Genomic DNA, 16160 nt, shown 5'->3' with positions numbered 1-16160 from the left:
GGTATCAATGACCTGATTATATTTAAACCCGGTTTAGGTGATTAGAGCTATTTGTCTGCGCTACAGCTGTAGGGATGCGTGCTTTAACTGTAACAACCAACGCCTCTTCAAATTTGAAATTTGTAGTATTTAACTCTAGTTCATTTATTTTCTGTCAGATCACTACTAGTGGTGATTAAATTACACTCTAAAATTTTACACAGATACTCAAATCTACAATTGTACACATATACTAAAATGCATCAGACATATGTACATATAATATAGACATGAATGAGAGAAAGTGATATAAATATACATGTACAATATTGATTGGGGTGAACATCAAGGAGGGCAGACAAAGTCTTATATATTCTGTATAAACATACATAAATTGTTCAGTGTCATCAGATGATGTTAAAAGACACGGCTACTTAAGGATTTTTTTTTTTATATAATCTAAACAGGAATCGAAGGCCCTGATGAAGTCAAATTACTGTCTCATTAAACCACTTTAAATATTAATCGAGCAAACTTCATGCCAACCTTTAATATTAAACTTTAATTCTGCATTTACGTCAATTTACGAAGATTAATGTTTACTTTTAAAAGTAATTGCCAACATATGTGGTTGAGTCAGGTTTGCAATCATGAATATGTAATGTCAAGTGTGTGCAACTTGCAAAAGACTAATTTTGTAGATGTGTCAGTGGAGAGGTTCTCAGCACTTCACTTCTGTTAGCGAATATCTGATGTCAAATTCACGGAAAATGGTATTGTATTTTACTAAAAGTATAAAATGTCATTGTAAACATTTAAGTATAATGAAAGTCCGTCCAGCTCTTAACAAAATAATAATTATAAGTGACTTCAATATAAATGTCCTAAATTTCCAAGGACATACGTAGTTAAGGAAATACAATACTCATAAAGTATTCCTTTAAAAACACAATCTGTGGAGATCCGGGTTAGAATAGGTCCTCTGCACCCCTTGCTTGTCTTAAAAGGCGATTAAATGAGGCGGTCCTTCAGGTGACACCATAAAAACCGAGGTCCCATGTCACAACAGATGTTGCACGATAAAGATCCCTCTCTGATCAATGGCTATAAGCATCGAGTATGAGCCTGACTTTTGCAGCCCTTCATCGGCAATGGTGACGTCTCCACAGGAGTGAAAGATTCTCCAGAGGGGCGTTAAACAATATATAATCAATCAATCAATCATTAAAAACACAATCAATGAGGCTTCGAGAACCACAAAACACATACGAACACTCTCATTGACGCATACGACTCACAGCGCACACGAACACGCTCAGTTTCATTGACCCAGTTCTGGTAAGCGATACTATAAGACCAAAAGATATCCCTTGATTTAATTTGGCAAAGCGTAAAAATAATTCATTCATGAAACCGCGTGAGAAATAACGCAAAAATAAAAAAGATAAGATAAATTAAAAAAGAACTGAGATTTAAATTATTTATTTATTTAAAACTGCTGTAACAAAGTTAACAATGTGGAAAAAAATAACTATGGCAAAGTATTATAATAATATAGAGACCAGTCTTATCGACGCAAGTATCAAAGGTTACAAAATTTATTGGAAACACTTGAAAGATGTTTTCAAATCGAAACACACACCCCCCTCTACAGGTTGTTAAAGAAAATGGCAACTTGCATATCAATTCAGCGAATTCGATAAGGTTGAGGCCAAAAATAATTATTTTGTATCTATTTCATCTTCAATTGACAACGAACCCACTCTCTCAGAATGTTCCTTATTTTATAAAACTATATTCAATAGAATTGCAGTTGTGAAACAAGATATCATTGATATCATTTCCGTTCTTCCTGCCAACAAGGCAATTCGACCACATACATGAAGTATTAGCCATAAAATGTTAAAAGTCACTATTTTTAGTCTCATTTTCTATGTGTGTTCTGTTTAAGCGGTCTTTGAAGGACCGCTTTTTCCTAAACAATGGAAGATTATTAATATATTACCATTGTTAAAAAAGATGACCCAGCAGACCTCTCCAATTACTGACCTGTGTCATTGTTAAGTTGTGTAGGCAAAATTATGGAACGTCTTATTTTCAAATATGTTGACAATCATTTTCATTCAAAAGGTCTTTTTACAAATATCAGGCTGGTTTCTTAACTGGACATTCGACTGCGTATCAGTTTATTGCGACATATGATTGTTTATCTACAGCCATTGATGAGGGAAAACATTGTTGCAGGGTTTTTTTTGTTTTGGCGATCTGTCAAAAGCATTTGACCGTGTGTGGCATAAGGGAGTTCTTTTTAAGTTAAAGTCGCGTGGTGTTAGTGGTCATTTACAACAATGGTTTGAAAATTATTTGAATTTCAGAAGTCAAATAGTTATACATCGAAATGCCATGTCCAATTAAATATTTTTACATGCTGGAGTTCTTCAAGGGTCTGTATTCGGTCCTCTATAATTAGTTTTATGTTTTTCAGCCTGTGAAATCAAAACAGTAACAACCACCTTAAAGAAATAAGAATGGTCATTTATTCAAATACACAGTCAAATAATACAGTTGGAATAAATAGAGTAGGGACAATACTATGCCAAAAAGCGTCGGTTCAGTAAAAAATGTTTGACTAGAAAAAACATCCATTTTTACATTATGCACCCGCGTTGAAAATACAATACGGATGACAAGAAAGTGTCCCTGAGTCATAATAGAAATACATAATGCAAACACGTAACAATAAATGTAAAAATATGTACATGTACTAACAAATCTATATGTGATATTACATCTTAAGAAACTAACCATAATTTAATAAAACATTTGTACATTTACCGTAAAAAGACAAGATGAGACGTCATCTCCCACCGTAACAAGGGAGTATCAAATATGGTGCCAGAAAAATTCCTTAGGCTGGCTTGTTACATTTGTACCGCCCCCATCCAACCTCAATTTGTTATATATGTATGTCTATGATGTAGCTGAAAACCTGAAAAGTATCTGTAGACTATACGCCTGCTATCGCTCTTAATGCATTTTTCTACAAATATTTAAACTATCCAACTACATTGTACAATTGATTGATTTACATAAACTTGACGTGTTGTCTCAACAATGGTTATTGAGATTTAATCCTAGAAAAACGGAGGTGTAAATCGGGGAATTCAGAAATTCTTCTGTTGGATATATTTTCTCGTGTGCACATCTATCTGTCGACATTTGATATCATGAACATCCACATAAATAACTCTGTAAATTGACAGTAAAAGCGACTAAAGATGATGCTCGTAATTGTAAAGCACACACGTATTACTAATTACTGGAGAGAGAGAGAGGGGGGGGGTAAAGGAGTTGCACTCCCTTTCTTTTTGGAAAGGGGATATAAGAGAGAAACGCCAGGTACATAAGTGACAGCCGTCTGATAAATAAAGGAGCGGCCGTTATTTAAATCACCTAGCGGCCGCCATGTAAATCAAGTAGCGACCGCCATTTAAGTCACCTAGCGACCGCCATTTAAATGAAGTAGCGGCCACCATTTAAGTCACCTAGCGACCGCCATTTAAATCACCTAGCGGCCGCCATTTAGATCAAGTGGCGGCCGCCATTTAAATCACCTAGCGGTCGCCATTTAAATAAAGTAGCGCCGTCATCTAAATTAACTAGCGACCGCCATCTGAATTAAGTAGAGGTCGCCAAATGAATTAAGTAGCGGTCACTATCTAAACTGAGTGGCGGCCGCCTGTTAAATAAGTGGTGACCGCCTGATAATAAGTTACAGCCGCCAGATAATAAATGGCGATCGCCAGTTAAATCAAGTGGCAGCTTACATATGCATGCATATGAATTACATAGCGGTCGCCCATTAACGGTGGCCTCCAGATAATTACAAATTTAACCCCTATTTATTAAGTACTACTTCTCTTTAATCTCACCACTAAATGTCATCATGCTCATTTTAACAATCTAAACATCAGTCCGCAGTACAACATAATGCCGCCATGATAGGTATGTTTTGAGGTAAATTATGTAGTGACACTAAGATAAATTAAGTACTGGTACAGGTAGCAAATGAAGGTCAAGTACGGAGCTCGGGGCATTGTAATCCTAGTGGTTACTAGAATGTCTGGGCCGTCTCATTAACATAACAATCGTGTTGCACAGTATATATACATGTGCTTGATGTAAATTGGACGGTTGTTTGCATGTTTCCAATATCTGCATATTTCTCCTTTACATTTACATTTTTCTACAAATACCATAATGCTTTTTCTTCACCGTGCATTTATAATGGGTTACCTCTCTTTAAAATTATTTAAGCAGATTTCTCGATAAACTTTAAGGTATTCCATGTATAATGAAAGGATAATGAACAATTTTGAAGGATTTAGATCAACATAAAACTTTATTGTTAAATAATGATGGAAGTGAAGCAGATGAAATTCACATGACTGGTAAATGATTAGAAGCTGACCTTTTTGCACTTAAGACTTTTTGGAAGAGTTGTCTGCCCTTTGTAAAAATAAGAAAAATCTAATTTTCTAAAAATGTGTGTGGTCAATGATTAATTTTATTTCATATTTTCATAAAAAGAAAGTGTATGTAACTTTCTACCAAGAGATTAGTATGAATATATAATTTGCTTTTAAAATATTGTAATAAAAGATGCTTTTCCCATATACTTCAATGTTAAATTCTAGGTGAAATATATCAAGCAGTAAACAAAATTTAGAAAATTCCTACCGTGGGTTATTTTTATTTGATGAACCCTTCAAAATGATACCATGATTACAAATATTCCACCATCCATTTATTAGATATGAAATATAGTCATTATACATTGAATACCTTAAGAGAACTGCAGATGAAATAACATTGATCATAGTCAAATTTACAAACATTTCAAAATTCATGTCCAAAAGTGTTAACTCATGAATTCCATAAGAAATGTTCATGAATATTTCACCTATACAAGTGAACTAAATTTTGTTTGATGCGCTTTCTTCATATCAATGAAAATCAATTTACCAGTCGCTGCAAGTTTGAGAAAAAAGTAAAAAATAAAACGCTGTTGATATTGTTCAAAGATTAGATTTTTTAAAAATACGGTTTTATTTTTATTTGCATGATTTTTTGTTATTTCTGAGTTAAGACCGCGGTTGCAAAAATTTACAACCTGTTTCGAAGAAGTCAATTTCAACCATTACCCTTAGATATATCAAGCATTGTTCATTTAATCATGTTAAATATTTTAATATTTTATTAAGAAATAAGGTATCATTTAAAAATATTTATCGGGATATAAATACGGGTTGGTCACGTGATCAAATTCCATAAAGCCCGAAGGGCTTTATGGAAAATTTGATCATGTACCAACCCGTATTTATATCCCGATAAATATTTTAAAATGATACCTTATTACTTATATTTACATTTTTGGTCGGTAACATTGCTGAATTGTGTTAACAACACGTTTCCATACATTTCAAATTGTTGACATCCACAACGAAGCGTCATAGATGTTCAAAATGACGACAACACAAAACAAAGTTCTATAAAATGAAGAACTGTTTTAATTATTAAGACGCTAGAAAGCAAGTATATCAACATATACTTATATATTAACTCGGGAGTATATAATGGAAAACTCTTCCATATGTCTAATTTTAGGGGGTGGGGGAATTATGATTTAAACGGGAATGCGCAGTGTTACACTTAGAGTTGTGATGCGCTTTGACTTTTGAAAAGTGAAGACGTTGAAGACCGACTTTGAAAGATATTCTGTGGATATTACGGAGTTAACAGAAGACTGAGATGGAGGAACATGAAGAACAGGGCGGCAGTCGTCAGGTGTAGGCAAATCATTTATAGACAGGACAGAGGACGCAGCTCAGATGAATCTCCGGAAAGAACTGAACATCGCAGAGAATGTGGAACTGCACGAAGGTAAGGGACGGTTTGGATTTGGATATGTAATTGTTGATAAACATGAGCTCACTGAACGCTTCTTTTGACTCGATAATTTTTTGTAATAGGTTTTTAACGACGCCTCGCTTCGATGTCCCGACATAAACTTGGAAACCGACATCAAGCACTATGGCTGCTGTGGCACGGAAGCAGTGTGGTGTGTAGGTCTTAATGCACTTTGACGACTTATCGCCCATACATCCTGTGAATGACCTTTTTGCTAAAGCCTAATGTCATCGTCTAGCAGTAGGTACAATTCCGCATCACCGATGACCAGGGTGAAGTTGTAGCAGACGAAATTTTAGACATACATTAGGCCTAGTAGGCTAGTAACTAAAGACATTGTTTACAGAAATGCTTTTATCAATTATTGATGAAAGTCCACTGCTTGGAATACAAATAAAACCGTAAATACATTTTGTGATGTTGATTTCATCTATTGAAAGATTTCTGTAGTAAGTGAGAGCGATTGCTAGATGTGTATTGCCTTAGTAAAAGTTGTACCTGTTACCTACTTTTAACAAATGTTCATACGCACAGCCGTGACCTCTGTTGACCCCGTAGTAGATTTATCCAGAAATAAATACGTATTGCTCGTAATAGTGTTATGTAGGAGAAAACAGTTGCAAATGTAAATAGGCATTATCCTGTTATTCGCTCCGCGGAGCGAATAATATTTGACGTTGTTGACGTTATTTATTAATTTGTTTTCGTACTAAATTGCAATGTTGCCCATTCAATGAACATCACTGGGTTTAACCCGTTAACGTAAACAAATGTACATATCAACAACCTCTCCCAATGACTTAAACAGGGGGTCCAAAATAATCGCCGCACCAGTATTGGCCATTGTGCCGCTGGTCCTACAACATCTGGAATGGCCATCCAAGATTCGTGAATGTGTCTGTTGCGTGATGACATTCTGCTGTCGTGGTATTGATTAATAAATTCCCGCCGCACGAAATTTTTAAATATAGCGTTGATGCAGCCTTCAACCAAAATGCAGTTTTCATGCAGCGCCCCCCCCCCCCCCCCCTTACTTAAATGTAATATTTATTATACTGGGAAAAATTTGAGTACAGCATTTATTCCGTGATTTAAACAAACAAAAAATTATTAGCTGCCCAATTTAATCTCTAAATAATGTGACGGAATAAACCGTATAGCGTTTATTCCTTGATCCACCCACCCCCCAAAAGGAAATAAAATTAATGCTAACTGGCCAACTAAATCTCTAAATATAATATTACGGGGTAAACCTTTTCATAGTGTGTTTCAATTTATATAATATTAGGAAAATTTTAGTATAGCGTTTATTCCGTTAAATACAAATAAAAAATTATAAACTACACAATTTCAATATCGAAATATTATCACGGAATAAAATGTATAGCGTCTATTCCGTGATTCTCTCCCCCCCCCCCCCCCCCCCCCCCCCCCCCCCCCCCCCCCCCCAACATGAGATAAAATTAATGCTAACTGGTCAACTAAATTTCATTCAAATGCTTATGTATTTGTCTCTTGCATTAAATTTCATTTTTGTTTTGTTAATACGGGTTAAAGTAAACTTTCTAATTTTAATTATATAAAAAAAAATTGTATCGTGTATTGAAATGCACGTTTATTCCGTTTCTAAGTTTTGACTAACAATGGCATTCCTTTACTAACAATTGCATGAGTAGCGTTCAATTTTTTTTTATTGTTCGCATTCAATAATTGCTTTCTATTCAAGTGAGGTACACTAGGTTTAAGATATCATTTCTGTTTTGTTCCCTAGAGGGGTCGTTTTCAGATTGCGTGAGAAAGGGAAAAACCATGCCAAGTTAGTCCCGTATAATGGAAATCTTGCTTGAACGGTGGATCAAACATTTTAAGAAATGGTCTTTTTTTAAAATTATTATTATTGAATTAAAAACCTTTTCAAAATGAGTAGAGATGGACAACTACAGGTTTAAATTATTTTAAGACACCCCGATTCCTTTCATAGAATGTACACATGATGGTATGTTAATTGCAAGGGAAAAACTTGGATTTGATGTAAATGTTATTTTTTTTCCTGTTCAATTTGTGTATAAATTTCTTGGGAAGGAATTCCATTGTACTGTATAGTAATTGTAAAATGAGACGCACATTTTCAAATGTATATATTTGTTGTACGTTTAACCTGTAAAAATTATTACATATTGTATGCTACTGTTTCCTTTTCACAATAAAGAGGTATGTTTTAAGTAAATGTGTAATTATTTTAGGCATTATCATGTTATTTGATTCGCGATAAAGTGTAAGAGTTATTTGCTCTTTAAATTTGGTTTATTCCCTTCAATTACTATACGAACATGCAAATTTTCAAACATTTGCATATGGCACAGGTGAAAGAAGTATAAATTAAAACAACCTTGTAGGTGGGAGGTGTGGGAGGATGGGGGATCACATGATTATGCCTTATTTTGTAAACCTCGTCTATATATATATACTTCTGTGATTCACACCGGTGCTAAAAATTTTAGCACTATATTCATTGAAATTCACCTGAAATTCTTCCCTTTTTAGAGCGTTATAGCTTGAAATTGGAAACTTCGTCTGTATATACTCCTGTTATTCGCACCGGTGCGAATAATTTTAGCACTATATTCATTCATTAAATGTCGTATTCATTGAAATTCACCCCCAAAACTTCCAAGCCCCATTTTTTATATACTCTCCCCCAAAGAAACCCTTTTCCCGGGAATTCTTCCCTTTTTAGAGCGTTTTAGCTTGAAATGGAAACTTCGTCTGTATATATATACTCCTGTTATTCGCACCGGTGCGAATAATTATGGCACTATATTCATTCATTAAATGTCATATTCATTGAAATTCACCCGAAATTCTTCCCTTTTTACCTTTTTAGAGCGTTATAGCTTGAAATTGGAAACTTCGTCTGTATATACTCCTGTTATTCGCACCGGTGCGAATAATTTTAGCACTATATTCATTCATTAAATGTCGTATTCATTGAAATTCACCCCCAAAACTTCCAAGCCCCATTTTTTATATACTCTCCCCCAAAGAAACCCTTTTCCCGGGAATTCTTCCCTTTTTAGAGCGTTTTAGCTTGAAATGGAAACTTCGTCTGTATATATATACTCCTGTTATTCGCACCGGTGCGAATAACAGGAGTATATATATAAGGACGATCTTTCAAAATATCATTCATATATTTCTGAATAAATCTTATATTTAAAATACAATACGAATACAAACGCTACAAATAAAATAAAACTTCAGATTTTCATGTTTATTACGAAGGTATATTCTCTCTATTTAGTTGCACCTTCACCTATTTTTAACACTTGACCTTCTCAAAATGGATGGTACTCGAGGTTTTGCTTTTTGTTTCAGTTGCTATTTTTCCTCCATTGACAGTTTTGGCGTAACGTCAACAACGTCAAATATTATTCGCTCCGCGGAGCGAATAACAGGATAATGCCTGTAAATATTAAAAATTACATGTTAAATTATTTCTTTATGTTTTTGATACACAAAACTGCGTAATATCAACCTCTGAAATGACACCATGCTGACATGCTGACGTATATGCAAATAAAGTCGGTGCATGTGTGAGAGAGGTTTTATGGGGTGTGTGTTTATTTTATCGACTCCTCTATTCAATCACTCAGCTCAAAGTGGTGCGGACCTTAGCACTTCTGTACAAAGAGATGTAATTGTACCAAATATTACGTAAAACGTTTGTGTGATACACACGTTTAAAAGCATAATTTCTGTAAAATTGACTTTTCTACCGGCGGTCATTTGAATATGTAAATTGAAAAACAAAGACAATATCACTAGAAATACAATATAATGCCAACAGCAATATTTCACACAATTCTATTTAAAATTTCACTGATCATGATACAGTACAGGGCAAATACACTTTTCTAAACGAACGACTGAGACCAGTTTACACGAAATCTTATAACTGTGTTAAAGTCAAGAGCAAGTGGAAGGGGGTCTGACCAAATGCTATATATCATTCAAACCAGAATTCACTGCGTCACCTGATGGGCTATATAATTCTTAATTCTATATATTACTCTGCATAGTAAACTGCCGTAAGGGTTTACTTGTACTCTGCGTTAAAAGCACAATTGTATTCTGCGTAGGAATGGTTGTATCCAAATGACGTTTGGCACGAGCAAACCCACACAAATACTACATCAACAACACACAATGAAACACCAATCAACAAGTTCAAAATTGATCACCCCGGGTTAACCGCGGATGGTTACTTGATTAGAGTATGTTGAATTAGCCCTATATTTAGCTTAATTACGCAAGGAGTTATGATAAAAACACTCACTTTGACAACAGTAACAGTTTTACAAACCATAGTTCAATAGCGCAGAACAGATTCAAATTCACTGGCAACACAATACATATGGAATTAGTAATAGGTAATTTTGAGTTATATTTATACTTATTCATACGGGCCCTAATATCCCGCACCCGAATTTGATATACATATCAGCATTTCTCGTAAAATAATGGCATCTATTTTATACGAAAATAGATGTTATTACTTCATTAAATGCCGATTTGGTTCAATATCATTTGTTACATTGACTTATGTTAGGAGTGTTACACTAGGGGAATACATTGTTAGGAACTATTGTGTGTTTTCCTTTCTGTAACACCCCCTCCCCCTTCGCTTTTATTTTATTTGTTAACTACTTCCCTATGTCAATTTATACAAGACTTCCTAATGTGTGCATTTATATTAGTAGCAGCTATTTAGAAATATTCTTCCTTGTTTATAATTTTCTGTAAAAAGTGAAATCTAAGCGACCTTTCCATTAAACCTTTACATTACAATAACAGTTACGAACTATAAATCCTATCATTATCTAGAGGGGACATGATTTTTTACGCATAAATAGATTAAAAAAATCTTTACATATCTGCTATGGAATGATATTCAAGCATTTTTATATGTAGTGTAAATTCAAGTCTGTTCTATTACTTCCTAATTCAGAGTGAGACCATAACCCCAGATCGGAGTGAGTTAACAACAAAAGGAATAATAAAGTAGGGAAATCATTCTCATTCAGATTTATATGTTTTCTTTAGTTTGTTTTCACAAATTCGAAACGCTAGTAGATGGAAACACTAACTAGTAATCAAACTGACTAGTAATCAAAACAGGAAAAGGGAGGTCTAATGCTGAACTAGGGGTATTGAATTCATCATTGATAACCTAGACTCTTCGGACCTTCCATAACACAGAAACCATGCTGTGTAGTATATATACTCTACTGTCGAGTGAAGGCCTGTGTGCGATTTCCGAGCATTTGCATACTATAATCATATCTGTTCAATATTGTTTTTCTATATTTAGCGACGGGGATTCCCTTCGCTGATGGTTTGACTGGCTATTTATATGGCTGTTGACCACTCAAGCGATATTGACCTCTTCTTTTTTCCTTATCAAAGGTACTAGTTTTTGAACGAGTGTTGGATAAATCACTTAAATAATTTGCATTGCATATGATTTTCTAATTGTATCTTCACATCAATTGTTTTATTCATAAACGCATAAATAGAAAAATGAAATCCCCTGAAATGTTGCAACTTACAGAAGCATATTCCATTGCTGCAGAGATATTCAAATCAAAGGTATGCATCATCATATGCATGTTTCATACATCAAGGACTTCCCACTTTCATAATTGAAAAAAATATAGTGCTTCAGATAAGAATTACAAAAATGAAAAGATACTAAGGATGAATTTTATTGCAAAACCAAACAGTAAAATTAGCAGTAAAGCTACTAAATTAAGTTAAAGCAGTGCATTGCATAAATACAGTTAGTTGAAAGACCTTTTACAATTTACGGTTCCCAGTTGTGGAATGAATTGCTGGAATTTATTTTCAAATTTTATCCAACATTAGTGATTTTAAATTTACATATCTCGGAAATTAATTCCACACAACTTATCAAATTCATTACAAGCATGTTCATTACATGTACATTTCATTAATTGTGTGCAGTTTTATAATAGTTATGTAAATTAAATCTGTTTTCAGGACCACAATGTAAACTAATTCTGTGCTATTTAGTATAAATAGAGGATATTATTATCATAATTACTACAGTATCAGTAAATCTGTTCTCCAGAAAACAATGCGAACTAGTTTTGTAAACGAATTTTGCTATCCCATATAAATATAGGGTATCAATTATTAGAGATGTTGTTGATGATAATAATGATAAGGTGTCTTTGAAAATGATAAAATAGTGAAGACCCGTCCATCTTTTTTTTCTATTACATGTATTCTTTGTAGGGATTAAGATTTTGACGTGTCTCTCATTATTCATGATAACAGAATCGTCGGGGGGAAGGGGGGGGTGCATATCATTGTTAAAATATATATCAATGAAATTTTCGTATGTATTAATTTTTATGATCAAATAGATTACATTGTAGCTGGAAGACCTGGTATAATTAAAAGAGCATTTAAGGGAATCAAAGTGCTGAAATAGGGGTATCGTGATAGCAACCATGACCGTTCCCTATCTTTGTCGAACATCAACACATCTACTAGTATTTTAAAAGTACATTCGAACACTGTATTCGAATTAAATTTAAGAAAAGAGTATGAGAATGGTATTCTGCGATTTTTATGAACAGAGTCTTTATAATTCACTTCTAAGACCCAATAATCGCAATCTCACGGAAAAAAAGATACAAGATTGTTGATATATGATTCAGATGGTCAGGTTTGCAAATATTTTGTTTGTTTTGTTACGTAAAGTCGAGAATTTTCACTCATATTGAAACGTCACTAACTGTAGGTGAAGTACCACAAACAATTAGACCCAAGCTTATAGTACTCAGAGCCGTAGCAGTGAGGGTTCTTTATCGTACCAACGCCTATCGCGACACGGAACCTCCGTTTTAAAGTTATATCCGAAAGATCCGTGATTCTCACTTTTAAATTCCGAGTGTTTGGCGAAAGAACAATCACTACCTATGTTGACATTTTAGTTTTAACGCGGTCATGACACAAGCGGGGATCGAACTCACCACCTCCCGATTACGAAGCGAACGCTCTCCCACTGTGACCGGTTTCAAATATTTTTTTAGAAATATTAGTAAGTAATACTGAAATATTGACCAGTAATTCAAAACAGCAAAAGGGAGGTCTAATGCTGAGCTAGGGGTATTGAAACAATCGTGATAACCTAAACTCTTCGGACCTTCCATAACACAGAAACCATGTTGTGTAGTATATATACTCTACTGTCGAGTGAAGGCCTGTGTGCGATTTCCCAGTATTTGCATATATACATGTATTATGATTATATCCTTTCAACATTGTGTATTTCTTTTTTTAGCAACGGGGATTTCCTTTACCGTTTTATACATGACTACTTACCACACAGTCAATAGATGCTGACCAGTATTCTTTTTCGTATGAAAGGTGTTGGCTAATCTTTGAACGTGTGCTGGATAAATCATTAAAATTATTTGCATTGCATGTGATTTTCTAACTGATCTTCAGACGAAGTGAAGATGCAAAAAAGAATCAAATCCCCTGAAAAGTTGCAGCTTACAAAATCATATAGTCTTGTTCTGTAAAAAGCATACATTATCACATGCATCTTCCATTTTATCTTCCATAATACCAAAAAGAATATCTCAGGTAAAAATTACAAAATGAAAAGATACGTATTCTCAATTTTATTGCAAAACAAAACAGTGAAATCAGCAGCGGACTTTCTAAATCAAGTCAAAGCGATGTATCGTATAAATATTATATTTTAGAAGATCTTTTACAATTTACGACTCCCAGCCGCGAAATGCATTGCCAGACTTTTTTTTAAAATCTCTATTACAGATACTCCTCATGTGTCTTGGTCAATTTTGAAAATTCTTTCAGTGAATCACTGTGTATGTTAATTATTTTTCATTTGATACCAAGCTTTGTATTATATAACAATTATTATTCTTCAACAAAATTTGAGGGTACCTTAGATTGATAATAACTAATGCAGGCTCGTGCATCCATTCCTGTGTTTTCTTTGTAGAAATCGAGATAGAGACGTGTCTTTCATTATTCATGATGCCCCATACGTGATTGTTAATAGACTTGTATCATTGAGATTTCCGTGTGCATTAATTTTTCAAATATTTTAAATTGTAGCTGGAAGAACTGTTATAATTAGGAGACCAACAGGGAAGTCAGGTGTTGAGATAGAGGTATTGTGATAACGACTATGTCAGTCACCTATCTATGACGAACATCAATACATCTACTAGTACATTTTCATTACATCCAAAACTATGTATTTGAATTAGACATAATAAAGCAGTATCAGGATGATGTTTTTATTAATCTTTATATATTGTAATCGCAATCTCACGGATAAAAGATAGAAGATTGTTGATGCACACTGATTTTGACTACGGATAACTCCCTATACCCGATCAAGATACAGGGTTCACCGCGAGTGTGACCGGCAGACAGGGGATGTTTACTCCTAGGCACCTGATCCTACCTCTGGTGTGTTCAGGGGTCCATGTTTGCCCAACTCTCTATTTTGTATTGCTTATAGGAGTTATGAAATTGATCACTGTTCGTTATCTTCACCTTTCATGATTCAGTTTGTCATGTTTTCAAATATTATAAACATTAGTAGATGGATATACTGACCAGTGATTAAAACAGGAAAAGGGAGGTCTAATGCTGAGCTAGGGGTATTGAATTCATCATTGATAACCTAGACTCTTCGGACCTACCATAACACAGAAACCATGTTGTGTAGTATATATACTCTACTGTCGAATGGTTGCCTGTGTACGGTTTCCGAGTATTTACATACTATAATGATATCCTTTCCATATTCTGGGTTATTTTTTCTATAATTAACGATGGGGATTCCCTTGCTGTTGTGTGAATAATACGTTTGAAATGTTATTTACCAGAGCGAGTATTTGATAAGTCACTGAAATTTAATGCATTGCATATGATTTTCTAGTTTGATCTTCACACCAAGTGTTTTATTTATAAACACATGAAAAGATGAATTAAATCTACCGAAGTAATGGAACTAGTGTAATCAAAATACGGTTGAATTTCTTTTCTGTTGTTGTTTTCCCCCTTTTTTTTTTATTTTAATGCATTATCATATGCATGCTCTATACATCAATAACTGCTCTCTTTCATAATACAAAAAATATAGCGTTTCAGATAAGAAATTCAAAAATAAAAAATTAATATGTATACGGTGTGACCGTTGGACCGAGCGAAGCATGTAATTGTCATTGGAGTGTCCCAAGTAGTAATCATAATTCCGTTAAGTACGGTAGATTATGATTCATTTAAAAATATATATTTTGAATGAAATTTTCCTTACGCTAAACACCCAGTAACATCTAAGTATTAAAGGGGTTTATATGGGGACAATTAGTTTTACGGGATCCGCCTATTCATTGAACGCAGGAAATAAAACGCAAGGCGACGTAAACTGTGCATCGTGACGTCACATTTAGCCTCGACTTTTTTCTCTTTTTCAAAGCAAACAATTATAAACAACAATAATACATTCCGTATGCAATGAAAAAGGCCGTTAAAACTAAACAAAATTAACCAATAACTTCAAAATGGTAAAAAAGTAACCGTAATGTTATCGTATATTCTTATTCAAAGAAACTCATGAACTCGTTCATCTATTTAGTCGTATTACGGTTTTATATGTATTTATGTACTAAAACCTGTTACAATGATAATTATACTATTCACTTTGAACAAACTGAGTGTTTGAATTAGAATTGCACGTAGAGTCTTCTATTATTGGCATTCAAAATAAAACACGAATAAACGTTGAAGCGGATAATGAAAAAATAAATGGCGGCGCCCATATGGATCATGAAAATTTCAGTGAACGTATATAGAGATTATCTCTTTTTCCTTTGCTGATTTTGACTTTTTTCTTTTACATACGTGTTACCTTTAGAGCCTTGCTTCGCGGACGGGCCTTCGGCCCGTCCGAGCTTCGCTCGGTATAAATATGAATTATTTTTTTTTGCAAAAGAAAATAGTGAAATTAGCAATAAACCTACAAAATCAAGTTAAAGCAGTACAGTGTGTATCCCAAGGGGGATAATGCAGTAATTCAGAAGATTGTTTGCAATATACGGCTCGCAGTTGTGGAATGAATTGCTAGAATTTCG

General features: G+C 34.2%; 1 long non-coding RNA gene across 1 annotated transcript; it reads left to right on the top strand.

The window, feature by feature from the left end:
• Positions 1 to 5683: 5683 nt before the first annotated feature.
• Positions 5684 to 6362, top strand: LOC130053416 (uncharacterized). The gene is made up of 2 exons (XR_008802001.1): positions 5684 to 5922; positions 6012 to 6362. It is a non-coding gene; the product is annotated as an uncharacterized LOC130053416 (long non-coding RNA).
• The last annotated feature ends 9798 nt before the right edge of the window (positions 6363 to 16160 follow it).

The sequence above is a fragment of the Ostrea edulis genome, chromosome 3 (assembly GCF_947568905.1).
Source record: "Ostrea edulis chromosome 3, xbOstEdul1.1, whole genome shotgun sequence".
NCBI lineage: Eukaryota > Metazoa > Mollusca > Bivalvia > Ostreida > Ostreidae > Ostrea > Ostrea edulis.
This window is presented reverse-complemented; position numbering and strand designations above follow the sequence as displayed.